This window comes from Macaca nemestrina, chromosome 11, assembly GCF_043159975.1.
Source record: "Macaca nemestrina isolate mMacNem1 chromosome 11, mMacNem.hap1, whole genome shotgun sequence".
NCBI lineage: Eukaryota > Metazoa > Chordata > Mammalia > Primates > Cercopithecidae > Macaca > Macaca nemestrina.
The window spans coordinates 19920386-19947927 of NC_092135.1; the positions used below are offsets into that span (position 1 = coordinate 19920386).

The window sequence follows — 27542 nt, forward strand, 5'->3', positions numbered from 1 at the left end:
TAGCAATCTTGGTAAAATGCAGATTTTAATTCCGCAGGTCTGGAGTGGGGTCCAATTTTCTGCAGTTATAACAAGCTCCCTGGTGATGCCAGTGCTGCTGGTGTACAGACCAGCCTCTGAATGGCAAGGATCTGGAAAACACAAGCAGTATGCTTTGTTTCTACTTTGAAAGAATCTATAATACAGTCAGGAAGAGAAGGATGTCAGGACGAAATTAACAAAAGGGGGAAAATCAAATAAAACATAAGTAGCTAGTAATGCAGTAAGGAGAGGGAGCAGGTTCTAAGACACATTATTTTCTTGGATTCCTTACTACACTGACTACACATAGTGGGTATTTGACACATATAATCTGGAAACGCTTTATGGTGGTGAGTTCTAACACTGACTTACAAGGGTGGAAGGGCATCCCAGGAAAAGGCAATGGTGGGCATAAAAATAAGCTAAAATAAGCTAAAACTTTGTTAAGTGTACAAATCCACAGTTTTCTCTGAGTAATGCTTAATTGTGGGGGAAGAAAAGAATTTGGATGGGGCATATTGAAGGAACTTCTGTAGTGACTGGGAGAGTTGTATTTCTTGATTTGGGTGGTACTTGCTTTAACGATTTATTAACGATTTATTAAGCCATGCATTTGATTTCTGTGATTTTTAGTATCTGTGTTTTTACAATACTATTTTACAATAAAAATATTTATAAAAATGTTTATCTGGAATGACCACATATATTGGGAGGGATAGGTCTGCTTTGGCTAAACAGTTTGTACTGAAACCGGTCAGAGGTTGCTAGGGGCTACTGACTATGCAGAACTAATGAGTCATCTCACTCAGCTCCATGGAAAATGTCACAGATATGGAGGAGTAGGGGACCAAAAAGAATAAAGAACAAAGTCAGCTGAATCTGATATGGGAAAAGGGAGTAACATACGCTCAAAAAATTGTTTCATTTTCTTCTGCTCACATATCAAAAAAAATGATGGCATCTACTCTCCATGATTTTCTTCCTACCCCTCTGGCCTCTTGCCTCAGACCCACAAATCCAATTGTCCTTGAACATCTCCTGCTGAGTAAGCCCACTCCCCAAATTCAATATGTCCAAAAGCAGAATCCCAAAATCTATACATCTTCAACCTCCCTTTATTGGAGAATTTCAGCACCATCCGCCATATCATCTCAAGCCAGGATCCGAGAAATACCTCCCCTTGACTTTACTCTTCCTCACACCTTGAAAGCGGCAGGTGACCAACCTCTGATCATTCCACCTTCTTGCCACCCCTTAGATCATTGCCACCCACAAAGGGGCTCTGATTTTTCCCTCTCTCTCTATTGATACTCTATGCGTACTTCCATTGCAGCCCTTATAACACTGTACTTCTCTAATTTTGTTAATATACCAATTTCTTTCTGCATGATGGAAAATTTCTTGAGGCAAGAACAGTTTATTCATCTTAGTGTTTCAGGCATCTACCAGAATGCAGGCAGAGTGTAAGTGCCCAGAAAAAAGAAAAGGTTGTTGAAGGAACAAATGAGTAAATGCTTAGTTGCTGTCTTCAAGCCTTAGATAATTGAGCTGACCAGGTCATTTGTGACTGACTTCACATCCAGCCACTGAAGCAGTTCCCAGAGATTGCCTCTTCCTCCTAAGCCTCCTCCCTTCCCCCTCCATCAGTAGAAAAATAAAGAGAAACCTATGGTCTAGCTTCGAAACTGCTAAGACGGGCGAACTTTCAGGGGAAAAAAAAAATGTAACTTTATACCATCCTCCTAAAGATGACGGACAACCTTCCCTTCCCATCTCGTATGTACAGTGTGGCAGACGCTGTTGAGATTACATGATTTCAAATCTGACACATGTTTTAACCCCTCTCTAAAAGCCGGCAATATTTTATATAAACATTTTATTGAAGTTTAACGCACATGTAAGAGGGCACACAAATCTTAAGGTTACACTCAACAAATGTTCACCAAGTGAACACACACAGAAACATTTCCATAAACAGAGTATGATCCATACCCCTAAAGTGTCTCCTTTGTTCCCCTCCATGCACTAACCCCACCCCGCCCAAGACTAGATGAAAATATTTCCAAATTTGCTTTGGCACAAACTATTTTGTGAAAAGTTTCTGCATTTTACTCTCCATTTATTTTTAAAAGTTTTTAATTCTAAAAGAAAGCAACCTATGCTCACTGTAAAAAGTTAAAACTTAACAGAAGTACAAAACTGTAGAAAGTGAGAGTTTCCCTATCAACCCTCTGCTCAACCCCCCATTCCACCAGCACCATTCCCAAGGTTAAAAACTTGTAACAGTTTGGGGCATTTACCAGTAAGGAAAAGCTCAATTCAAAGTGGACAAAACAGTAAAACAATGTATTGCCTCTCATAATTTACTTAATCATTTTCTGAGTGAATGAACATTTGTTTCCAATGTTTTGCCATTACAAACAATGCCACGTTGACCATTTCATTTTGAACACTTTAAACAGAAAATGTAAAGAGATCTTGAAAGTCCAGAGTTTGGGCAGGCTTTGGGATTTGTTTAATTCAGTCACTCAACTATGTCATCAAAGACTCCGTTTCTACCTCCTTGCTCTGCTTCCAAGATATCAGCTGCATCCTGAGGCTGGCTCACTTCAGGTTGAATCATAGCTGACAACAGGGCTACATATTTTATCAGAGAGAAGTGGGTAGGGAGGGAAAGAAAAGGAAGAGAGGGAAGAGAAAGAAACTCAACAACAGTGGAGTGAAAGTCCTAGGCTTCATTCTGATTGGATCAAATTTGGTTATATGCCTACTTACAAGCCAATCATTAAAGCCTGAGGAATGTCAAGTAATAATTGGAACAGTTCCCATTCCTGAATCAATCTCTCTGGCAAAAAGGATGGGATTATCCTAATTGATTCCAACAATAGGACCAACCTCTGAAGAATGAGGGGTTACTTCCACCCAAACCAAATAAATGACTAGTACCTGATGGGGTACAGTTGGAATGGAGACTGGGAAGGCCACCATATTATTCATTGCTGTAAATATTCTTTGAGGCCATTTTTTGCACATATATATATATATATACACACACACACACAGACACACACAGTTAATTTTTAACTATCATAGAATCACACTATTCTGCAACTCACACTATTCTGCACCTTTATATACATATAAATCTACCTCACCTTTTATAGGTGCAAGATACTCCACTGTATGAGTGAACAATAATTTATTTAACTATTTCCCTGACGAACATTTAGATTGTTTTAAATGTATCTTCTGCAAAAATTCTACATTGACCATTTCATTCTGAACAAGATCTTAAACAGAAAATGTAAAGTAATTTTTGGAAGAGATACAGTCATCCCTTGGTACTGGGGGATTGGTTCCAGGACCCTCGTGGATACCAAAATCCATGGAAGCCCAGTCCATTCCCCTGCCTGCAAGCTCAAATTGACTTAAACACATGCAAGCTCTTAGCTAGAACGTCACCTGGAGGCAATTTAGAGCTTTAATACAAAATATTTAATATGGAGAATTTTCCATGAAATAACTTATCTATTGCATTCAACTGTAAACACGATTCTTTTTTTACTCTTTGCTGTAATATTTTACTTGTAGTTTTTATTATAACTTTTTTCCCTTTTCCTCATCTTCCTGACAGAGAATCAACTGAGTCCCTGAAGGAGGTGCTCCAGTGGCCTCCTCCGTCCTGTCGGAGGCTTCCTGAAGACCTGCGTTCTCACCTGCCCTTGATGGAAACCTTCTATTCCTCTGATCTATTTTCCTGTGGGTATCAGGGCCTATATGTCTCGATCTCCCTTTCCAGCTCTAAGATATCAGTTATGGGCTGCATTGTGTCTCCACAAAATTCATATGTTGAAGCTGACATGATTTGGATCTTTGTCCCTGCCCAAATCCCATGTTGAACGGTTATACTCAATGTTGGAGGCAGGGCCTGGAGGGAGGTGATTGGATCATGGCGGTGGATTTCTCATGAATGGTTTAGCACTGTTCCCTTTGTGATTAGTTCTCATGAGATTCGGTTGTTTAAAAATGTGTCGCACCTCCCTCCTCTCTCTCTTGCTCCTGCTCCAGCCATGCAATGTGTGCTTTCCCTTTGCCTTCTGCCATGATTGAAAGTTTCCTGAGGCCTCCCCAGAAGCCAAGAAGATGCCGTCATGCTTCCTGTACAGCCTTCAGAACCGTGTGCCAATTAAAATTCTTCCCTTAATAAACTACCAAGCCTCGGGTATTTCTTTATAGCAGTGTGAGAATGGACTAATACAAAGCCCTAACCCCCGGTACATCAGAATGTGACTGTATTTGGAGACAGGGCCTTTAAAGAGATAATTAAGGTGAAACGAGGTCACTAGGGTGGGCTCTTGTGACTGGTATCTTTATAAGAAGAGATGAGGACACAGACACCCACAGAGGGAAGACCCTGTGAAAACACAGGGAGGAACAGCCACCCACAAGCCAAAGAAATGGCCTTAGAAGGAAGCAATCCTGTGGATACCTTGATCTTGGACTTCCAGCATCCAAAACTGAGGGAAAATAAATTCCTGTTGTTTAAGCCCCCGGTGCGTGGTTTTTGCTATGGCAGCCCTAGTAGACGAATACAGTGCCCAAGCCCAAGTGTGCTGTGGAAACCCCTGAATGGTCCAGAAGGAGCCTCCTTGCTCCTTGCTTGTTCCATTGCTGTCTGGGTGGCTCCTAGGCCCCTTCTTCCCTGTGTCTTCCTGACCTCTGATGGGTGTTCCCTCCAGTTCTGCTCCCCCCAGGTTCTGCCCACCAGTCTGCTTAGAGTTGGTGCTTACTTCCTTTATTTGGTGCCTGTAGATGAATGGTTTTCCAATCCTGCAGGGCTTAAGGCTCACTGCTTTGTGAATTCAGATTCCCAGACCACGGCTCCAGAGATGCAGACTCACTAGTTCAGCGATGTGGCTGGGAAACCTGCACTTTTAACAAACACTCTCAGGTAATTCTGAGGGAAATGACCACACTTTGAGAAACACCACTGAAGACATGTCCTCTTTCCTGTTTCTCTCACCTGGTGGCCTGCCACCTTGACTGCACATGAGATTCACCTGGGGAGCTCTTTAGAACACCCATGCCCAAGCCCACCTTAGATATTCTGGGTTAATTAGTCTGGGATGAGGCCTGGGCATAGGTATTTTTTTCCCATAGGTAATTGGGGTATAGGTAGTGTTTGGTTGTGTGTGTGTGTATATATATATATATATCAAAAATATATATACACACATATATATATCAAAATAAATATATATACATATATATATATATATATATTTTTTTTTTTTGAGATGGAGTCTCGCTCTGTCACCCAGGTTGGAGTGCAGTGGTGCGATCTCAGCTCAATGCGAGCTCCACCTCCCAGGTTCACGCCATTCTCCTGCCTCAGCCTCCTGAGTAGCTGGGACTACAGGCACCCACCACCACGCCCAGCTAATTTTTTGTATTTTTTAGTAGAGACTGGGTTTCACCGTGTTAGCCAGGATGGTCTTGATCTTCTGATCTTGTGATCTGCCCACCTCAGCCTCCCAAAATGCTGGGATTACAGGCATGAGCCACCGCACCTGGCCATGAGTAAGTTCTTTAGTGGTAATTTGTGCAATTTTGGTGCACCCATAACCCGAGTAGTACACACTGCACCCTATTTGTAGTCTTTTATCCCTTGCCCCTCCCACCCTTCCCCCAAAGTCCCCAAAGTCCGTTGTATCATTCTTACGCCTTTGCATCCTCATAGCTTAGCTCCCACATATCAGTGAGAACATACTATGTTTGGTTTTCCATTTCTGAGTTACTTCACTTGGAATAACAGTCTCCAATCTCATCCAGGTTGCTGCAAATGCCATTAATTCATTCCTTTTTACGGCTGAGTAGTATTCCATCATGTATGTATAACATAGTTTCTTCATCCACTCATTGATTGATGGGCACTTGGGTTGGTTCTACAATTTTGCCATTGTGAACTGTGCTGCTATAAACATACATATGCAAGTATCTTTTTCGTATAATGACTTATTTTCCTCTGGGTAGATACCCAGTAGTGGGATTACTGTATCCAATGGTAGTTCTATTTTTAGTTCTTTAAGGAATCTCCACACTGTTTTCCATAATGGCTGTACTAGTTTACATTCCCATCAGCAGTGTAGACGTGTTCCTTGGTCACCGCATCCATGCCAACATCTACAGTTTTTAAAATTTTTTGATTACGGCCATTCTTGCAGGAGTAAGGTGGTATCGCATTATGGTTTTGATTTGCATTTCCCTGATCATTAGTGACATTGAGCATTCTTTCATATGTTTGTTGGCCATATGTATGTCTTCTTTTGAGAACTGTCTATTCATGTCTTTAGCCCACTTTTTGATGGGATTGTTTGTTTTATTCTTACTGATTTGTTTGAGTTTGTTGTAGATACTGGATATTATTCTTTTGTCAGATGTATAGACTGTGAAGGCTTTCTCCCACTCTGTGGGTTGTCTGTTTACTCCGCTTACTGTTCCTTTTGCTGTGCAAATGCTCTTTAGTTTAAATAAATCCTAGCTATTTACCTTTGTTTTTATTGCATTTGCTTTTGGGTTCTTGGTCATAAAATCCTTGACTAAGCCAATGTCTAGAAGGGTTTTTCCAATGTTATCTTCTAGAATTTTTATAGGTTTGGGTCTTAGATTTAAGCCCTTAATCCATCTTGAGTTGATTTCTGAATAAGGTGAGAGATGAGGACCCAGTTTCATTCTCCTACATGTGGCTATCCAATTATCCCAGCACCACTTGTTGAAAAGGGTGTTCCTTGCCTACCGTATATTTTTGTTTGCTTTGTCAAAGATCAGTTTGCTGTAAGTATTTGGGTTTATTTCAGGGTTCTCTATTTTGTTCCATTGGTCTATGTGCCTATTTTTATGCCAGTACTATGTCGTTTTGGTGACTATGGTCTTATAGTATAGTTTGAAATCAGGTAGTGTGATGCCTCCAGATTTGTTCTTTTTGCTTAGTCTTGCTTTGGGTATGTGGGCTCTTTTTTGGCTCCAGATGAATTTTAGAATTGTTCTTTCTAATTCTATGAAGAATGATGGTAGTGTTTTGATGCTGATCGCCTTGAATTTGTAGATTGCTTTTGGCAGTATAGCCATTTTCACAATATTGAGTCTACCTATCCATAAGCATGGGATAAGTTTCCATCTGTTTGCTTCATCTATTATTTCTTTCAGCAGTGTTTCATAGTTTTCCTTGTAGAGGTCTTTCACCTCCTTGGTTAGGTATATTTCTAAGTATTTTATTTTATTTTATTTTTGCAGCTGTTGTAAAGAGTTGAGTTCTTGATTTGATTCTCCGCTTGGTCACTGTTGATTTATAGAACAGCTACTGATTTGTGTACATTAATCTTGTGTCCAGAAGCTTTGCTGAATTCTTTTATCAGTTCTAGGAGCTTTCTGGAGGAGTCTTTAGGGTTTTCGAGGTAAATGATTATATCGTCAGCAAAGTGACTGTTTGACTTCCTCTTTACCAATGTGGATAGCCTTTATTTCTTTCTCTTGTCTGACTGCTCTGGCTAGGACTCCCAGTACTATGCTGAAGAGGAATGGTGAGAGTGGGCATCCTTGTCTTGTTCCAGTTCCCAGAGGAAATGCTTTCAACTCTTCCCCATTCAGTATTATGTTGGCTGTGGGTTTGTCATAGACGGCTTTTATTACATTGACGTATGGCTGATTTTGCTAAGAGTTTTAATCATAAAGGGATGCTGGATTTTGTTGAATGGGGCACGGGTATTGTATTTTTAATCTGTCCAGGTAATTCCAACATGCAACCAAATGGGAACCACCAGTCCAGCCTGTTGCCATGTTCCCAGAGCAGGCTGTCATCATTTCTCACCTGAACCAAGCAAGAGCCTCCCACTGGCTCTGCTTCCCCCAGCAGCGCTCTCCGCCCCACTCCTTCTCCACGGTGCAGTCAAAGTAATAAAACACAAGCTTAGCAGTTTCTTTTCCCTGCTAAAACTCCACCAATGGCTCCTCATTATGGCAGGCTAATGTTTACAAGTTCCCTAGCCTGGCATCCAAAGCTACCCATGTTCTGGCCTCTTAGGGCTTCTGCACCTTTCTGTCTCTCTTTCGACCCCTAAGCTCCAGCCACACTCATGCCCTGGGTTCCCCCAAATCACTAAGTCTTGCCCTTTGTTTTCCCACCTGCCTGGAATGCCCTTCCACCTGGCTAATGCCTTCCATTTAGTGCTTGCATGATCTGTAAAGCATTCCCTGGCACTCTCCCCATGCTCAGGCGAGGAGATAGGCCCTCCTCCTTTTCCAAAAACACACCAGTGCACCCCTCTTTCAGAGCACATATCACATTGTATTGTATTGCTTTCTACTGGTCCCCTTCTCGTGACTGTACCCATCTTATTCTCGGTCTCCCTGCATCCTAATACAGTACCCAGCATGTGCACGATAGAGCATGGTGAACGTCTGTTGAATGGATGAATAAATGGATAGCTGGCCTCTCCCAGCTGTGCCCTTGCCCAGCGCCTGCTGTCTGGTTACCATTTACAAATGAGCTTGGCTCCCTCAGTTCTGGTGTTTCCTTACCTCCATGTTCCATATCTACTTCAATCCCAGAGTAACTGTTTATACCAGAGCTCGTCCAGCCCATAATTAGGGCGAGAATAGGTGAGAGACTCATAGCTACTCTGGGCCCGGCACTTTCCATTCTTTAACCCTCACGGTAGCAACAAGTATTTGCTACCGGTACATAACGGTGTATTTGCTACATGGTAGATAACAAGTATTTGCTACATGGTAGATAACAAGTCGTTATTATCACCTCCATCTTGCAGCTGAGAAAACAGAGGCTCTGAGAGGTTGAAAGTGACTTTCCCGAGGTCACACAGCTAGGGGGTGACCGAGCCAAAACTGGAATCACAGAATCTGACTCCGAGAGCTCCAGCCTTTCCTGCTGGGCCCTGGGCTCATCCATTAAAACAGACAGGAGCTTGGTGAGTGGCTGCTTTGTGTTCTTTTGTGTGATGGTGAGTCCGTGTGGGCACAGCAGGGGACACAGGAGAGGCTCAGGAAAACGAAGTTCATTATACTCACAGGTCCTAGAGACAGGAAGCATGGTGTGCCTTGCAGGGCCACCGGGGAAGACACCAGGGTGCTCAGGAGCCAGAAGACAGGAGTGAGGGCAAGGTTTAAACCACAGCCTTCCTTGGTGTTCCTGTGGAAAAAGCCAGGTGGGGCAGGGTGAACAGTTTAGGATTGGCTGGTTTGAATAATTTCAGCAGGCTCTAGGCTACAGAGGTGGTCCCTAGATGCCTGGCGCCTGGCCCTGGGGTGATGAACGCAGACAGACGTTGTCTCCTGGGGTGTATGGGTCAGATAAGGGAGGGCTCTGATTGGTTAGTTTGCTAATCAAATGCTCTAGGGCCAGGCGTAGTAATCTCAGCACTTTGGGAGGCCAAGGGAGGAGAGTCACTTGAGCCTAGGAGTTTGAAACCAGCCTGGGCAACAGGGTAAGACCCTGTTTCTACCCCAATTTTTGTTTTAATTTGCTGGGTGTAGTGGTGCATGCCTGTGGCCCCAGCTACCCAGGAGGCTAAGGTGGGAGGATGGCTTGAGCCCAGGAAGTGAAGACTGCATTAAGCCATGTTCATAGCGCTGCACTCCAGTCTGGGTGACAGAGTAAGTGAGAACCTCTCTCAAAAAAACAAAAACAGAAACAAACAAACAAACAAACATAAAAAAAGAAAATGCTTCAGGCTGGGCCTTTTGTTATCTCTAAGAATTGGCTAGCCCCAGACTCAAAAGGGGTTTTATGTTTTATGATGTCAAAACATCATAATATACAGAAAATTTAAGAATATATTTGCAATACAGTGGGGAAGGAGGAATGGCTGCTGGGGACACAGGCTGACAATGTGACTCACTTCCCAGGAATGAGCCTGAGGAAGCCCTCTAATTCCACAGCCATCAGCTTTTCCACCATCATTCACGCCAGGCTCCATCAGACATCCTGAGAACGTGTGGCCCACATGGATGAGAGGGGTTGCCACTTTTATTCACAAATGTATCATAAGTGCCTAGAACAGTGCCTGGGATAAGGTAGATACACATTTATAAAGTAGAAAAATATTCACTGATTTGATGAAAAAAAGAGTTAATTAACAATGTCTCTATTAAAAGAACTCAATGTAGTCCTTTTCACTACTGTTGTTTAAGGAACATGTTTCAAAACACAGTTGTTTAAAGAACCTATACACAGGGGTGGAAACTTTTGTTCCTCTTTCTCCTCTGTGATGTTTTTCTCCCTCTTTTCTCAGGTGAAGACTGAAAATTCTAAGTTCTCATTGGGTAGAAATGGACATCAAGATCTTCAGATGCAAAGCCCCTTAATAAGTGGGGGGAAAAAGTCCTGATAGTACTTTAATTCTGAAATAGTAATCCTGTGTGTGCAAGCGTCTCTGCCACCTTGGGAGACTGTGAAGCTTTGTGGCTGTTTATAAACTTGATAATTGGTTCTAATGCTCATTGCCTGTCGGGAAGGGCTGCTGTTCATCACCTTGACTCTGACTTTCAAGTCCTCCCTTAGTCTGACCTTGAGTTGTCATCTCATGATGCTGATGCCATTGGGATTGACTCAAATTGTTCCATATCCAAATGAAACATAAGCAAGAAAGACCTCTTCTATGACTTTGTAATCTAATGGAACTGAAGAGATGAGTAACTGGGTTCTGGTTCGCCTTGGCCAGAGCTGTGTGTCCTTATTATACCTCACTGCAGCTCGGTTTCTGAATGTCTGAAAAAGCCAGCTGATAGATACTTGTTCCACCTAGCCCAAAAGAAAGCCAAGAGAATCATTATAGATTGCAAATATGAAAAAGAGAGTTAGATGAGGCCTCACAGGTCAGTTAAATTTGGCGAGACTCCCAATTTACAAGTGAGAAACTTGAGGCGCAGCGGGGTGTACTCATTTGCTATTGCTCCATAACAAATTACCGCAGGCTTGGAGGCTTGAAATCACACGATTTATTCTCTTACAATTCTGGGAGTCAGAAGCTGGAAATGAGTCTTATGGGGCTGAAATCATCTTATGGGGGTGTCAGCAAAGCTGATTTTCTCTGGAGACTCCAGAAGAGAATTTGTTTCCTTGCAATCCTCCAGCTTCTAAAGGTGGCTGTCACTCCTCGGCTCCTGGCCGAATTGCTCCAATCTCTGTTTTTATTGTCAGTTAGCCTTCTTCTCTCTGACTCTGATTCCCCTGCTTTCTTCTTATAAGGATCTTTGTGATTAAAATAAAGCCACAGAGATAAGCCAGGATAATCTCAGGGTGAAACAGAAATCGATCACAGAGCCTACGCTGGCTTGTGTCAGCAGGAAGGACAGGGTGCACCAGGTGTGGCAGACCCTGGACTGCATCACTGTTGTTAGACTGCTGTTTACTCTCTCCACACCTTGGTGCTGTCACTCCCTGAATGTTGGCATACTCTATATTACCTCTGAAGGGCCTTTCTCACATGGCAGGAAAGATGAACGCCGACAGCCCTAGATTCGAATCCTTGTAGCAACTCAGAGGCGGGAGACTGTCCTTTTCCTCAGTTTCTATAAAACAGTCCCGAAGAAGGGCTTTAATTATCCTGGCTTGATCATGTATGCAAAGTCCAAGTCTGGCAGGAGGTCTTGCAAAACCCAGCTTCCAGAGTTCTGCAAGGGTTCTTACTTTGGGGCTCAAAGCAACCCCGGCTGCTGCAGCAGTCCCCACACCATCAGGACAGCTGCAAGGAGAAAGAGGAGCCCCAGACCCTCACCACTTGCATTTTTCGGTTTAGTCTGGTGAAACAGAATATTGGCACAATTTAGGAAAAGCAACTTGGTTACAGATAAGCAGCAAAAATCAACAGAAGCCCAGGGTCCACCATGAGCAGTTCCCCAAGGTTCAGGAATGCTGCCAAGGGCAGATGGAGTCTGAGCATGCCTCACATTACACTCTAGCTGAGGGACTCTGAAAGCACTCCATCGTGGGTTTATATACCCTGGGTACCACTTGGACCACTGAACACAAGCACTGCAGAACATCTTATTCTAGAAGGAATAAGGACGTAGCCTGGATTGTTCCAGACATTTCCTCCTTGTTACAGAATGCTGCATTCTCAGTAGTTTCTGTCTGGGAATTAAAAGCAAGAAGGGGAAGAGCTGGGTTGGCCAAGGTCACCCAGGGACAGGGACCTGTGTTCCTGCTATGTGCTCATTTCTGAGCCAATCTCTGTTACCAGCCAGGGATGGTGCCCTGGTCCAGCCTGGGTCATGTGTCCACACTGTGGGCAAAGCTGGAGGGCTGGATGTACTATCAGGAGAAGCCACAGGAAGAAAGTCATGCCAGGCAAGCCAAATTCATGGTTACCTCAGTCTCCAGCTTGTCTGAGAGTGTCCCATGGCCATGGTTCATGATAGGTGATGGACAACCAGGATGAGACAGAAGCCAGGGAAAGAATGAAGATAAGAAAGAGTGGGCCCAGAGGATCAGAGCCCTTGAGATTGCACCCCTGGTTCTTGGGAGGCAGTGGTTTCAAAGAGGGGCACTGGGGGTGAACACTCCCAACATAGCTAAGGAGGTCAGAGCCATGCCACATCTCTAGGACAAGATGAAGTCGGACAGCCACCTCCAGCTTCACGCTCCCACTCAGCAAAACATGGACAATAGTTCTGGCTTCATAGGGCTTGTCTGAAGTTCTATAGAAGCAGGACCTGAGACAGAGATTCTTGGTGCAAGTTATCTCAGAAAGGGAATGTGGGTGGCAAGATAGAAAGAAAAAGGAAGCCAAGAAAATTGTAGATTCAGCTGCAGTTTAACCTCAGCCTGATCCCAACTCAGCCTGATCCTACGGTAGCATGAAGACCACCACAAAGTTATGCAACCTTGAGACAAGGCACCAGACTTTTGCACCCCATATCTGTCAATCACTGACTGGGGCCTCCCCTAAGGCGAAAGCAGGCATTTCTGGGCAAGGTGGCTCCCCTTAGCTGAGCATTCAGAAGAAGGAAGCAGCTGCAACCTGTGAGCAGCCAACACTCAGTTAGGGGGTGGTGCCTGGCAGATTAAAGGGTACCTGGTGGGGGCCCCAACAATACCCCTTATGGGGCTATTATGAGATAATGAAGCTCAAGTCCTATCACAAGGCTGGGAGTTATCATCGTCATCATCATTATCTTATCCCTGTTGTAGAGAAGTAATAAATAGTAAGCATCACGTAACACATGCCTCTTGGCCAGTCACTGCACAGGCATACATAGGCAGTAGGAATGTAGACAGTAGGCCTGCCATGGACTAGTTATGTGATTTGGGGTGCCAAATGTAGTCCCCTTGAGCCTCAGGGTTCTAATCCAGAATGTGGGCTAGGTAACCAGAGCTGGGCTATTGCAAGGATGACATGAAGTCATCCCCGTGGTGCTCTAGGTGCGGTTCTTGGAACAGAAGAAAGCACTCAAGTGACTGTGGGTCATCAGCTTCTGTGGTCAGTCTAAAGCTTCAGCTGACACACATGGAGGCCAAGAAGACACTAGCTTCATGAAAGACAGTAATATGAATTTGTATTATGTAAAAGATTAAGCCAACTGTGTTTAAGGAAGCAAATCCATTTTCAAAAAGAGGATGTGAAAACAAAGCCTCTAAAGATGTCTGTTACTCATCAAGACTGTGCCACGGGTGGGGACTTTGCTGTACAGCAGCTCCTCAAATGCTCACACAGGCCACCGCTCGGAACAAAAGGGCCTCACCCTGGGCTTCCACAGAGATTTGTCAGCCCGAGGCCACCACCTTTAATTTGGTGGATCGGCTCTTCCTGCCTGTAACCAAAGAGGCAGGATGTGTGTCAAGGTACGGATTAGTTGGGGTTGCCCTGCCCCACACCCTAATATTAGTGTAGCCATGAACCTTATTTAGTCTCTCCTAAGCCTCATTTCCTTCTTAGTTAACAGGGGAAAACAGTATTTGCATTTAGCATTATTTTAGAGAACTAAATGAAATGGTATTTGTGAACACTTAAATCAGTACCTGGTCTTACATCAGTCCATTTGAATCAGTGCCTGCTGCCGCAAAGCAACTATTATTGTGGTTATTGTTGTTCATTATTTCAACCAATATTTACTGTCTACCATGTGTCAACATTGATTTTGGTGGTGGGAAGACATTGGAAAGAAAAAACATGAGTGTCCTGTGTGTAAGAAGCTTACATTCATGCGAGGAGAGAGACCACCCTGGGCAACACAGCAAGAGGCGGGCAGATCACTTGAGGTCAGGAGTTCCAGACCAGCCTGGCCAACACGGTGAAACCCTGTCTCTAATGAAATTACAAAAATTAGCCAGGCATGGCGGCAGGAGCCTGTAATCCCAGCTACTAGGGAGGCTGAGGCAGGGGAATCACTTGAACCTGGGAAGTAGAGGTTGCAGTGAGCCGAGATCACACCATTGCACTCTAGCCTGGATGACAGAGTGAGATTCCATCTCAAAAAAAAAAAAAAAAAAAAAGAATAAAGGACAAACCTTTCATATGCACTTCAATAGATGCACAAAATATACTTGCTATGGAAATGTAAAATGGCATAGCTATGGAAAACAATACGGCAGTTCCTCAAGAAGTTGAAAGTGGAATTACCACATGATTCAGCAATTCCACATCTGGGTATATGCCCAAAAGAATCAGAAGCAGGGACTTGAACAGGTATTTGTACACCCATGTTCACAGCAGCATTGTTCACAGCAGCATTATTCACAATGGGCCAATGTTGGAAGTAACCCAAAGGTCCCTTAAAGGATGAATGGATAAACAAAATTTGGTATATACCTACAATGAAGTATTATTCAGCCTTAAAAGGAAAGAAACTTCTGATACATGTTGCAACATGAATGAACCTAGAGGATAGTATGCTAAGTGAAAAAAGCCAGACACAAAAGGACAAATACTGTATGACTCCCCTTACATGAGGTACCTAGTCAAACTCAGAGATAGAAAGTAGAATGGTGGTTGCCAGGCACTAGCAGGAGAAAGGAATGGAGAGTTAGTGTTTAATGGGTATAAAGTTTCAATTTTGTAAAATGAAAAGAGTTCTGGAGATGGATGGTAATGAGGGTAGCACAACAATATGAGTGTACTTAACACTACTGAACTGCACACTTAAAAATGGTTAAGATGGTAAACTTCATGGTATGTGCATTTTACAATTTTTTTAAAAATGGGGCCAGGTGCGGTGGCTTGTGCTTGTAATCCCAGCACTTTGGAAGGCTGAGGCAGGCAGATCACTTGAGGTCAGGAGTTCGAAACCATCCTGGCCAGTACGGCAAAACCCCGTCTCTAATAAAAATACAAAAATTAGCCAGGCATGGTGGTGCATGCCTGTAGTCCCAGCTACTTGGGAGGCTGAGGCAGGAGAATTGCTTGAACTCGGGAGGTGGAGGTTGCAGTGAGCTGAAATTGTGTCACTGCACTCCAGCCTCTGCAACAGAGCAAGACTCCATCTCAAAAATAAATAAATAAATAAATAAAATGAAAGTTATTGTGGCTGGGAGGCCATGACAGGCAGATGTGGCATCACAGTGCTCTCCACAAGCCCACACAGCTGATCAGACTTCCCTGTGAGCCCAGGTGTGGTGTTCTCTGTATTTCCTGAATTTGAATGTTGGCCTGCCTCACTAAGTTGGGGAAGTTCTACTGGATAATATCCTGAAGAGTGTTTTCCAAGTTGGTTCCATTCTCCCCGTCACTTTTAGGTACATCAATCAGATGTAGATTTGGTCTTTTCACATAGTCCCATATTTCTTGGCGGCTTTGTTCATTTCTTTTTACTCTTTTTTCTCTAAACTTCTCTTCTCACTTCATTTCATTCATTTGATCTTCAATCACTGATACCCTTTCTTCCACTTGATCAAATCAGCTACTGAAGCTTGTGCATGAGTCATAGTTCTCGTGCCATGGTTTTCAGCTCCATCAGGTCATTTAAGGACTTCTCTACACTGTTTATTCCGGTTAGCCATTTGTCCAATCTTTTATCAAAGTTTTTAGCTTCTTTGCGATGGGTTCAAATATCCTCCTTTAGCTCAGAGAAGTTTGTTATTATCGATCATCTGAAGCCTTCTCTCAACTCGTCAAAGTCATTCTCCATCCAGCTTCATTCCATTGCTGGAGAGGAGCTGCACTCCTTTGGTGAAGAAGAGGTGCTCTGATTTTTAGAATTTTCAGCTTTTCTGCTCTAGTTTCTCCCCATCTTTGTGGTTTTATCTATCTTTGGTCTTTGATGATGGTGACGTACAGATGAGGTTTTGTTGTGGATGTCCTTTCTGTTTGTTTGTTTTCCTTCTAACAGTCAGGACACTCAGCTGCAGGTCTGTTGGAGTTTGCTGGAGGTCCACTCCAGACCTGTTTGCCTGGGTATCACCAGCGGAGGCTGCAGGACAGCAAATATTGTAGAACGGCAAATGTTGCTACCTGATCCTTCCTCTGGAAGCTTCGTCTCAGACGGGCACTCGGCTGTATGAGGTGTCAGTCAGTCTCCCAGTTAGGCTACTCGGGGGTCAGGGACACATTTGAGGAGGCAGTCTGTCCGTTCTCAGATCTCAAACTCCGTGCTGGGAGAACCAATACTCTCTTCAAAGCTGTCAGACAGGGACGTTTAAGTCTGCAGAAGTTTCTGTTGCCTTTTCTGTTGTCGAGCTATGCTCTGCCCCCAGAGGTGGAGTCTACAGAGGCAGGCCAGCTTCCTTGAGCTGCAGTGGGCTCCACCCAGTTCGAGCTTCCTGGCCACTTTGTTTCCCAACTCAAGCCTAAGCAATGGTGGACACCCCTCCCCCAGCCTCGCTGCCACCTTGCAGTTTGATCTCAGACTGCTGTGCTAGCAGTGAGCAAGGCTCCGTGGACATGGGAGCCTCTGATCCAGGTGCAGGATATAATCTCCTGGCGTGCCATTTGCTAAGGCCACTGGAAAAGCGCAGTATTAGGGTGGGAGTGTACCAATTTTCCAGGTACCATCTGTCACGGCTTCTCTTTGCTAGGAAAGGGAATTCCCCAACCCCTTGCACTTCCCTGGTGAGGTGATGCCCTGCCCTGCTCCATGGGCTGCACTCACTGTCTGACAAGCCCCAGTGAGATGAACCTGGTACCTCAGTTGGAAATGCAGAAATCACCCATCTTCTGCATCGCTCACCCTGGGAGCTGCAGACTGGAGCTGTTCCTATTTGGCCATCTTGGAACCTCCTCCTAAAATAGCAGTTTTAAGGAAACTCAGTGATCTCTAAGATAACACAGAAAAGCAATTCATAAATTACTTCAAGTAATTTATGAATTCATAACTCTTTGTTAAAACAAAGAGATTGAAGTTTAAAAAATATCAAAGAAATATTGGAACTGAGAAATATATTCCCTGCATTAGAAACTCTCAATGACATAATAGATCAAGCAGAGGAAAGAATCAGCAAGCTCACAGACAGGCTATTTGAAAATATACAGTCAGAGGAGAAAAAGAAAAAAGAATGAAAAGAATGAAGATTGCCTGCAAGACAGAAAATTACCTCAAAAGATCAAATCTAATAATCATTGATGTTCAAGAAGAAGTTGAACAAGAGCAAGGGGTAGAAAGTATATTCAAATAAATAATAACAGAAAACTTTCTAAAACTTGAGAAAGAGACAAATAGCATGAAAAGGAAGAGAACAACAGAGTTGACCAAAATAAGACTATTCCAAGTCATATAATAATCAAACTCTCAAAGGGTAAAGACAAACTCTCAAAGAGTAAAAGCAGCAGAGATGAGAAGCAAATAACAGATAAAGGAGCTCCAATTCATCTGGCAACAGACATCTCAACAGAAACCATACAGACCAGGAAGGAGTGGCATGACATTTTCAAAGTGCTGAAAGAAAAAAACTCATCCAAGAATACCATGTCAAGCAAAGCTATTCTTCAAATATGAGGGAGAGATCAAGTCGTTCTTGGACAAATAAAATTCTGAGAGAATTTACTACCACCTGACCTGTTTTACAAGAAATGCTAAAGGGAGTTCTTCAATGTGAAAACAAAACAAAACATTGACATGCAAAAAGAAAGCACTTAAACATATGAAACCCACTGGTAACATTAACTACATGGACAAACCCAGAATACTCTAATACCGTAATTGGGATATGTAATCCTCTCATAACTCTAGTATAGAGCCCAAAAGACAAAACTATTAAAACTAGCAACAGTGGCCGGGCGCGGTGGCTCAAGCCTGTAATCCCAGCACTTTGGGAGGCCGAGACGGGCGGATTATGAGGTCAGGAGATCGAGACTATCCTGGCTAACATGGCGAAACCCCGTCTCTACTAAAAATACAAAAAACTAGCCAGGCGTGGTGGCGGGCGCCTGTAGTCCCAGCTACTCGGGAGGCTGAGGCAGGAGAATGGCGGGAACCCGGGAGGCGGAGCTCGCAGTGAGCGGAGATCACGCCACTGCACTCCAGCCTGGGAGACACAGCGAGACTCTGTCTCAAAAAAAAAAAAAAAAAAAAAAAAAAAAAAAAAAAAACTAGCAACAGCAATGTGTTAAGAGATAGAAATATAAAAATGTGTAATTTGAGATGACAAAGTCAAAATTTGGAGGGGATAGAGTTAAAGTATAGTTTTTTCATTTTTTTCTTTGTTGCTATTTTCTTTGTCATCTAAGATGTAATCTCTTTAAAATAACTCGTTATAAGATGTTTTTTGTAAGCTTCATGGTAACCACAATGTGAAAACCTACAACAGATTCACTAAAAATTAATAACACAAAATTAAAACCTACTACCAGAGTAAACCACTTACCCACAAAGGAAGACAGTAAGAAAGGAAAAAACAGAAGAGAGGAACTAAAAAAAAACAAAAAAACAGAAAACAAGCAACAAAATGGCAGTAGTAATTACTTATAAATAATAACGTTGAATGTAAATGGACTAAATTCTTCAATAGAAAGGCATAGAGTGGCTGAATTGATAAAGAAATAAGATCTAATTACACACTGCCTACAAGAAACCCACTTCACCCATAAAGACACACATAGAATAAAAGTGAAAGGTTGGAAAAAGATATTCTGTACAACTGGAAACCAAAACAGAGCAGGAATAATTGTACTTAGATTAAAAAATGGACTACAAATCAAAGACTGTAAAAAGGACAAAAAAGGTCATGGTATAATGACAAAATGGTCAATTCAGCAAGAGGATATAATAATTTTAAGTATCTCTACAAATAACACGAGAGCTCCCAAGTATGTAAAGCAAACATTAATAGTTCCAAAGGGAGGGATAGACTGCAATACGATAACAGCAGAGGACTTCAACACCCCACTCTCAGTAATGGACAGATCATCCAGACAGAAAATCAACAAAGAAATGTTAGATTTGAATACACGCTAGATCAAATAGGCTTAATTGACATTTACTGCAATAAAATACACATTCTTTAATAAGTACCTGGAACATTCTCCAGAATAGATTATATTGTATGTCACAAAACATGTCTCAACAAATTCAAAAAAGTAGAAATCATATTGAGTATGTTTTTTGACTGCAGTGAAATAAAACCAAAAATCAGTAACAATAGGAGCCTCGGAAAACACACAAATACCTGGAAATTAAACAACATGCTCCTGAATGAGCAATGGGTTGATGAAGAAATTCAGAAAGAAATTTGACAATTTCTTGAAACAAATGCAAATGGAAATACAACATACCAAAATCTACAGGATACAGCAAAAGCAGTTCTAAGAGGGAAGCTTGTAGCAATGAACATGTATATAAAAAACGTAAAAAGACTAAACAATCTAATGGGGCACCTCCAGGAACTAGGAAAGCCCAGACAAACCATATCCAAAATAAGTAGGAGGAAAGAAGTAATAAATATCAGAGCAGAAATAAATAGAAAGGAAATGTAAAAAAACAATACAGGCCGGGCACAGTAGTTCACGTCTGCAATCCCAGTACTTTTGAGGCTGAGGCAGGTGGATCACTCGAGCCCAGGAGTTCAAAACCAGCCTGGGCAACATGGCGAAACACTGTCTCTAGTAAAAACACAAGAAATTAGCTGGGCATGATGGCACATGCCTGTGGTCCCAGCTACTCAGGCAGGAGGTAGGAGAATCACCTGAGCCTGGGAAGTCGAGGCTGCAGTGAGCTGAGATGGCACCACTGCACTCCAGCGTGGGCAATGGAAGTGAGACTCTGTCTCAAAAAACAAAGCAAAAACAAAAACCAATACAGATCAATGAAATGAAAAGTTGTGCTTTTTAAAAAAAATATATAAAATTGGCAAACCTTTAGCTAGACTAAGGAAAAAAGGTGACCCAAATAAATAAAATAAAAAATGAAAACATAACAACTGAGAAATACAAAGAATAATTAGAGACTATTATGAACAACTATATGCCAACAAATTGGAAAACCTAGAAGAAACGGATAAGTTCCTGGACGTACACAACTTACCAAGATGAACCATGGAGAACGAGAAAACCTCAACAAATGAGTAAAAAGTAGTGAGATTGTCTTAGTCCATTTTGCATTGCTGTAAAGGAATACATAAGGCTAGGTAATTTATTTAAAAAAACATAAGAGGTTTAGTTGGCTCACTGTTCTGCAAACTGTAAAAGAAGCATGGTGCCAGCATCTGCTTCTGGTGAGGGCCTCACAGGATGCTTCCACTCATGATAGAAGGTTACAGAAAGTTGGCATGTAGAGATCAAATGGTGGGAAGTGGGCAAGAGAGAGAGGGGAGGAGGTGCTAGGCTCTTTTTAACAACCAGATTTCTTAGGAAATAATAGACCCAGAACTCACTCGTTACTATGAAGACGGCACTAAGTCATTCATAACAGATCTGCCCCCATCATTCAAACATATCCACTAGGCCTCACCTGCAACACTGGAGATCAAATTTCGACATGACATTTGGAGAGCACAAACATTCAAACTATATCAGAAATCAAAGCTATAATAAAGTCTCCCATCAAAGAAAAGTCTAGGACCTGATGGCTTCACTGCTGAATTCTACCAAATATTTAAAGAACTAATACCAATTCTACTCACACTACAAAAAAAATTGAAGAACAGAGACTACCTCCAAACTCATATTACAAGGCCAGCATTACCCTGATACCAAAACCAGACTAGGATACAGCAAAACTTTGGGAGGCCGAGGCAGGCAGATCACAAGGTCAAGAGATCGAGACCACCCTGGCCAACATTGTGAAACCCCCTCTCTACTAAAAACACAAAAATTAGCTGGGCATGGTGAAATGTGCCTGTATTCCCAGCTATTCGGGAGGCTGAGGCCAGAGAATTGCTCGAACCTGGGAGGCAGAGGTTGCAGTGAGCGGAGATCGTGCCACTGCACTCCAGCCTGGGCAACATTGTGAGACTCTTAAAAAAACAAACAAACAAACAAACAAAAAAAAAAACCATAGGATCATTTCAATAGATACTGAAAAAGCATTAAATAAAACTCAACATTCCTTTATGACAAAATTCCTCAACAACTGAGTATAGAAGAAACATACCTCAACATGATAAAGGCCATACATATGACAAGCTTACAGCTAATATACTGAACAGGGAAAAATTGAAAGCCTTTCCACTAAAATCTAGAAGAAGACAAGGATGCCCACTTCCACCGTTTTTACTCAACATAATACTGTAAGTCCTGGCCAGTGCAATGAACAAGAGAAACAAAGAAAGAAAGAAAAAGGCCAGGTACAGTGGCTCATGCCTTTAATCCTAGCACTTTGTGAGGCCAAGGCGGGCAGATGACTTGAGCTCATGAGTTCAAGACAAGCCTGATCAATGTGGCAAACCCCATATACAAAAAGTACCAAAATTAGCCAGGCGTGGTGATGTGCATCTGTAGTCTCAGCTACTTGGGAGGCTGAGGTAAAAGGATGGCTTGAGTCTAGGAGGCAGAGTTTGTAGTGAGCCAACATCATGTCACTTCACTGCAGCTTGGGGGATAGAACCAGATCTTGTCTCAAAAAAAAAAAAAAAAAAAGGAAGAAAGGGCATTGAAATTCGAAAAAAAGTCAAACTAGCCTTGTTCACAGATGACATGATCTTATAATTTAAAAAACCTAGACTTCATCAAAAAACATCAGAACTGATATATAAATTCAATAAACTTGCTGGATACAAAATCAGCAAAAAAAAAAAAAAAAAAATCAGCAGTATTTATATATGCCAACAATGAACAATCTGAAAAAGAAATCAAGAAAGCAATCCTATTTACAATAGCTACAAGGAATCAATTTAACCAAAGAAGTGAAAAATCAAAGATGTATACAATGAAAACTATAAAACACTGGTGAAAGAAATTGAAGAGGACACCAAAAAACGGAAAGATATTCCATGCTCATGAATTGGAAGAATTAATATCATTAAAATGACAATACTACTTAAACCAATTTGCAGATTTAATGCAATCCCTATCAAAATACTAATGACATTCTTCACAGAAATAGAAAAAACATCCTAAAATTTATATGGCACCACAAAAGACCCCCCATAGTCAAAGCAATCCTGAGTGAAAACAGCAAAGTTGAGGCATCATGCTACCTGACTTCAAAATATATTACAAAGCTATAGTAACCAAATCAGGACAGTACTAGCATAAAAGCAGATGCATAGGCCGGGCATGGTGGCAGGTGCCTGTAATCCCAGCTACTCAGGAGGCAGAGGCAAGAGAACTGCTTGAACCTGGGAGGTGAAGGTTGCAGTGAGCTGAGATTGCACCACTACATTCTAGCCTGGGTGACACAGCAAGACTCCGTTTCAAAAAAACAAAAACAAAACAGATGCACAGACAAATGGAACATAATAGAAAACCTAGATATAAAGCCACTCTTCTACAGCCAACTCATTTTCAACAAAGGGGCCAAGAACATACAACAGGGAAAGTCTCTTCAATAAATGGTGCTGGGAAAAATGGATAACTATTTGCAGCAGAATGAAACTAGACTCCTATCTCTCAACATATACAAAAATCAAATCAAAATGGATTAAAGAATTAAATCAAGACTCAAAACTATGAAACTACTAGAAGAAAACTTGGGGAAGTGCTCTAGTCCATTGGTCTGGGCAGATTTTTGTGTGTGTAAGACCTAAAAAGCACAGGCAACTAAAGCAAAAATAGACAAAAGGGTTTACATCAAGCTAAACAGCTTCTACACAGCAAAGGAAACAATCAACAAAGTGAAGAAACAACTCATAAAATGAGAGAAAATATTTGCCAACTATGCATCTGATAAGGGATTAACAACCACAATATAGAAAGAGCTCAAACAATTCAATAACAAAAAAACAAATAACCTGATTAAAAATGAGTAAAAGATCTGAATAGACATTTCTCAAAAGAAGACATACAAATGGCCAAAAGGTACATGAAAAGGTGTTCTACGTGACTAATAATCAGAGAAATGCAAATCAAAACCACAATGAGATATCATCTCACCCTGGTTAAAGTGACTTTTTATCAAAAAGAGGAAATAACAGATGCTGGCGAGGATGTGGAGAAAAGGGAACCCTTGTACACTGTCGGTGGGGATGTAAATTAGTACAGCCACTAAGGAAACTGTATGAAGTTTCCTCAAGAAACTAAAAATAAAACTGGCATATGATCTATCAATGTACTACTGGGTATATATCCAAAAGAAAGGAAATCAACATATTAATCAATTGGATTCTTTTGGATATACCTGCACTCCCATGTTTATTGCAGCAATAGTCCCAATAGCCAAGACATAGAATCAATCTAAGTGCCCATGAATAAATGAATGGTTAAAGAAAATGTGATTTCCTCAAGCCTGTAATTCCAGCACTTTGGGAGGCCGAGACGGGCGGATCATGAAGTCAGGAGATCGAGACCATCCTGGCTAACACAGTGAAACCCCGTCTCTACTAAAGAATACAAAAAAAAACTAGCCAGGCGAGGTGGCGGGTGCCTGTAGTCCCAGCTACTGGGGAGGCTGAGGCAGGAGAATGGCGTAAACCCGGGAGGCGGAGCTTGCAGTGAGCTGAGATCCGACCACTGCACTCCAGCCTGGATGACAGAGCGAGACTCCGTCTCAAAAAAAAAAAAAAAAAGAGAGAAAGAAAATGTGATTTCAAGACCAGCCTGGCCAACATGATGAAACCCTGTCTCTACTGAAAATACAAAAATTAGCCAGGCATGGTGGTGGGCACCTCTAGTTCCAGCTACTCGGGAAGCTGAGGCAGGAGAATTGCTTGAACCTGGGAGGGAAGTTTGCAGTGAGCCCAGATGGCACCACTGCACTCCAGCCTGGGCAACAGAGTGAGACTCTGCCTCAAAAAAAAAAAAAAAGAAGAAGAAAGAAGAAAGGAAGGAAAGAGAGAGAGAAAGAGAGAACGGAAGGAAGGAGGGAGGGAGGGAGGGAGGAAGGAAGGAAGGAAGGAAGGAAGGAAGGAAGGAAGGAAGGAAGGAAGGAAGGAAGGAAGGAAGGAAGGAAGGAAGGGAAGGAAGGGAGAAAGAGGGAGAGACAGACAGGGAGGGGAGGGGAAGGGGAGGGGAAGGGGAGGGGGGAGGGGAGGGGAGAGGAGGGGGAGGGGAGAGGGGAGGGGGAGGAGAGGGGGTGGGGGGAGGGGAGGGGAGGGAAGGGAAGGGAAGGGAAGGGAAGGGAAGGGAGAAAGAACGGTGATATATATGCACAATAGAATATTATTCAACCACATAAAAAGAATGAAATCCTGCCATTTGCAGCAAACTGGATGGAACTGGAGGTCATTATGTTAAGTGCGATAAGCCAAGCACAGAAAGACAAATATTGCATGTTGCTCACTCATATTTGGGAGCTAAAAAAGTGGGTCTCATGAAGATAGAGAGTAAACTTGTAGTTACCAGAGGCTGGGAAGAGGAGGCGGGAGGGTGAGATAAAGAGAGATTGATTAATGGGTACAAATACACAGTTTGATAGAAGAAATTAGAACAGGCATCAATAGGGGGACTATAATTTATAATTTCATATATATATTTATAATTATTGTATATTTCAAAATAGTCAGAAGAGAATGATTTGAATGTTTCTAACAAAAGACAAATATTTAAGGTGATGGTTGTCCCAATTACGCTGATTTGATCATTCCGAATTATATGAATGTATTAAATTATGACATGTACCTCAAAAATAAGTACATCAATTATGTATGAATTTTATTTAAAAACTTTTTCATTGGAATACTCATAATAAAAGAATGGATTCATTTTTTAAAGTTCTTCTTTTAGGGAATGTCCAGCTTTCTCTGTGTACTCTGTTCTTTCTCACTTAATTCTGTTTGCCCAGGATGGTGAGAACCACTCCCAAGAGACAGGACACAACTTTGGAGGAGAAAGTTTTACCTAGGCTGGTGTCTGGAGTTTCCATGCCACACTTCCCACTAGGGACTGTTTTAAAATGATGTAACCACAATTCTGACATGAACCACTGAAATTATTTAGAATTCATGGAATTCACAAGTGTTCCCACCAATCCTTCTAAACTGGTCTTCCTCTCTTTTTTCTCTGACTATATTCACCTCTTCTTAAGACCACTGACTTATGAAACCTGAGTTTGAATCTTCATGTCCCACTTAACTAGTCATGTGGCCTTTATCAAGTTCAGGGACACAATTAGCTTATCTTTATAGGGAGTGTGGAATAATATCAGTGGAACAAGTGGAACAAAGTCTTAACCCTAGCTGAACATTAGAATCACTGGGGAGGAGATTTTTAAAACTACTGATGCCCTGGCCACATCCCAGACCTCTGGGATCAGAATCCCTGGGTGGTAGTCAGGCCTCAGCAGCATTGAAAGATACGCAGTTGATTCCAGTGTGCAGCCGAGGCTGAGAACCACGGATCTAAGTTGATCATTAAGAACTAAAGTGGCCAGGTGCAGTGGCTCACGCCTGTAATCCCAGCACTTTGGGAAGCTGGGGCAGGAGGACTGCTTGAGCCCAGGAGTTCGAGACCAGCCTGAGCAACATGGTGAAACCCTGTCTCTACAAAAAATACAAAAATTAGTCAGGCATGGTGGCACTTGCCAGTAGTCCCAGCTACTCAGGAGGCTGAGGTGAGAGAATCACCTGAGCCCAGGAAGTCGAGGCTGCAGAGAACCGTGATCGTGCCTCTGTACTCCAGTCTTGGCCACAGAGCAAGATCCTATCTCAAAACAAACAAACAAACAAACAAACAAAAAAAACAGAGAGAGAGAGAGAAAAAAAAAAAAAGAACGCTTCAAGTTCTTTCTCTGATCTGTATTTTCTGTATTTTCCTTGACTCCCATGATCCCTGCCCGTGGCTACCACTCCAAGACAAGGATGAATGGGTACACTGTATCCCAGTCAGTACCAGAGAGTATATCTGTTTAGTCCAAGGAGGACCACATCTGACCTGGCTATGAAGAACCAGTATTTGAAAGTGTGTTCTTGAGCATATAAGCAAAACCAGCCTCCCTGGGTTGCATGCAAGACCCTGCCCTTGGAGTCTCCTAAATAAAGGAAAACTACCAATTTATGGAGAGCAGGGGTTGCATCTCTTAAAGACATTGCCTGGAAGCCTTCAGAATCCACAGAAAGGCAATGACGGTTTGTTTTTTCATCTTTTGTTTCTGCCACCCAAATGGAGTGAGTCAAATAGAGGGAATGTTAACTTCGGGAAGCAGAGACTATTTTTAAACATTAATTTGACTTTTTGGATTGATCAGGTGTCAACATTAGCTAATAGGATCCTGAGAAATTTGCAGGACTTTAAGTTATGTGGAAATCTCTAGACATCTTATTTTTCTATGTATTTAGAAATTGCCTATTATTCCTATATGGTATAAATCATTCCTAAACCTATACAACACAGAATTTGAAGACAACAAGAATGTCTGAAAACTTCAAATTACCTTCCCCACCAGTGTCTCCCCCATCTCAGCACATGGCACCATCTAAAAACCCTGGGTCCGGCCGGGCGCAGTGGCTCACACCTGTAATACCAGCACTTTGGGAGGCTGAGCTAGGTGGATCACCTGAGGTCAGGAGTTCAAGACCAGCCTGGCCAACATGGCAAAACCCCGTCTCTACTAAAAATACAAAAATTAGCCAGGCATGGTGGTGAGCACCTGTAATCCCAGCTACTCAGAAGGCTGAAGCATGAGAATCGCTTGAACCCAGGAGGCAGAGGTTGCAGTGGGCCAAGATCACACCATTGCACTCCAGCCTGGGCAATAGAGTGAAACTCTGTCTCAAAAAAAAAAAAAGAAAAAGAAAAAAAAAGAAAAAAAAAATCCTGAGTCCACCTTGATTCTGCTCTTTCCCACCTGTGTGCCCAATCCATCAGCACGTTCAGTTAGCAGTACTGTTGTCATATATCCCTAGCCTAACTTTTTCCACCACCCGTGTCTAAGCCACTGGCATTTCTTTCCCGGGTCTGGCTTTAATGCCCATTTGCTCTGTGACCCACTGAAGCAATATCTCACGTCTGACCCGCTAATATCTGAGGTCTTTGCTAGTCCTAAAG

General features: G+C 42.4%; 1 long non-coding RNA gene across 1 annotated transcript; it reads right to left on the bottom strand.

The window, feature by feature from the left end:
* Positions 1 to 1959: 1959 nt before the first annotated feature.
* On the bottom strand, positions 1960 to 26185 carry LOC139357082 (uncharacterized). The gene is made up of 3 exons (XR_011609701.1): positions 26123 to 26185; positions 9106 to 9226; positions 1960 to 2658 (listed from the first exon to the last, which is right to left on the bottom strand). It is a non-coding gene; the product is annotated as an uncharacterized lncRNA (long non-coding RNA).
* Positions 26186 to 27542: the final 1357 nt, after the last annotated feature.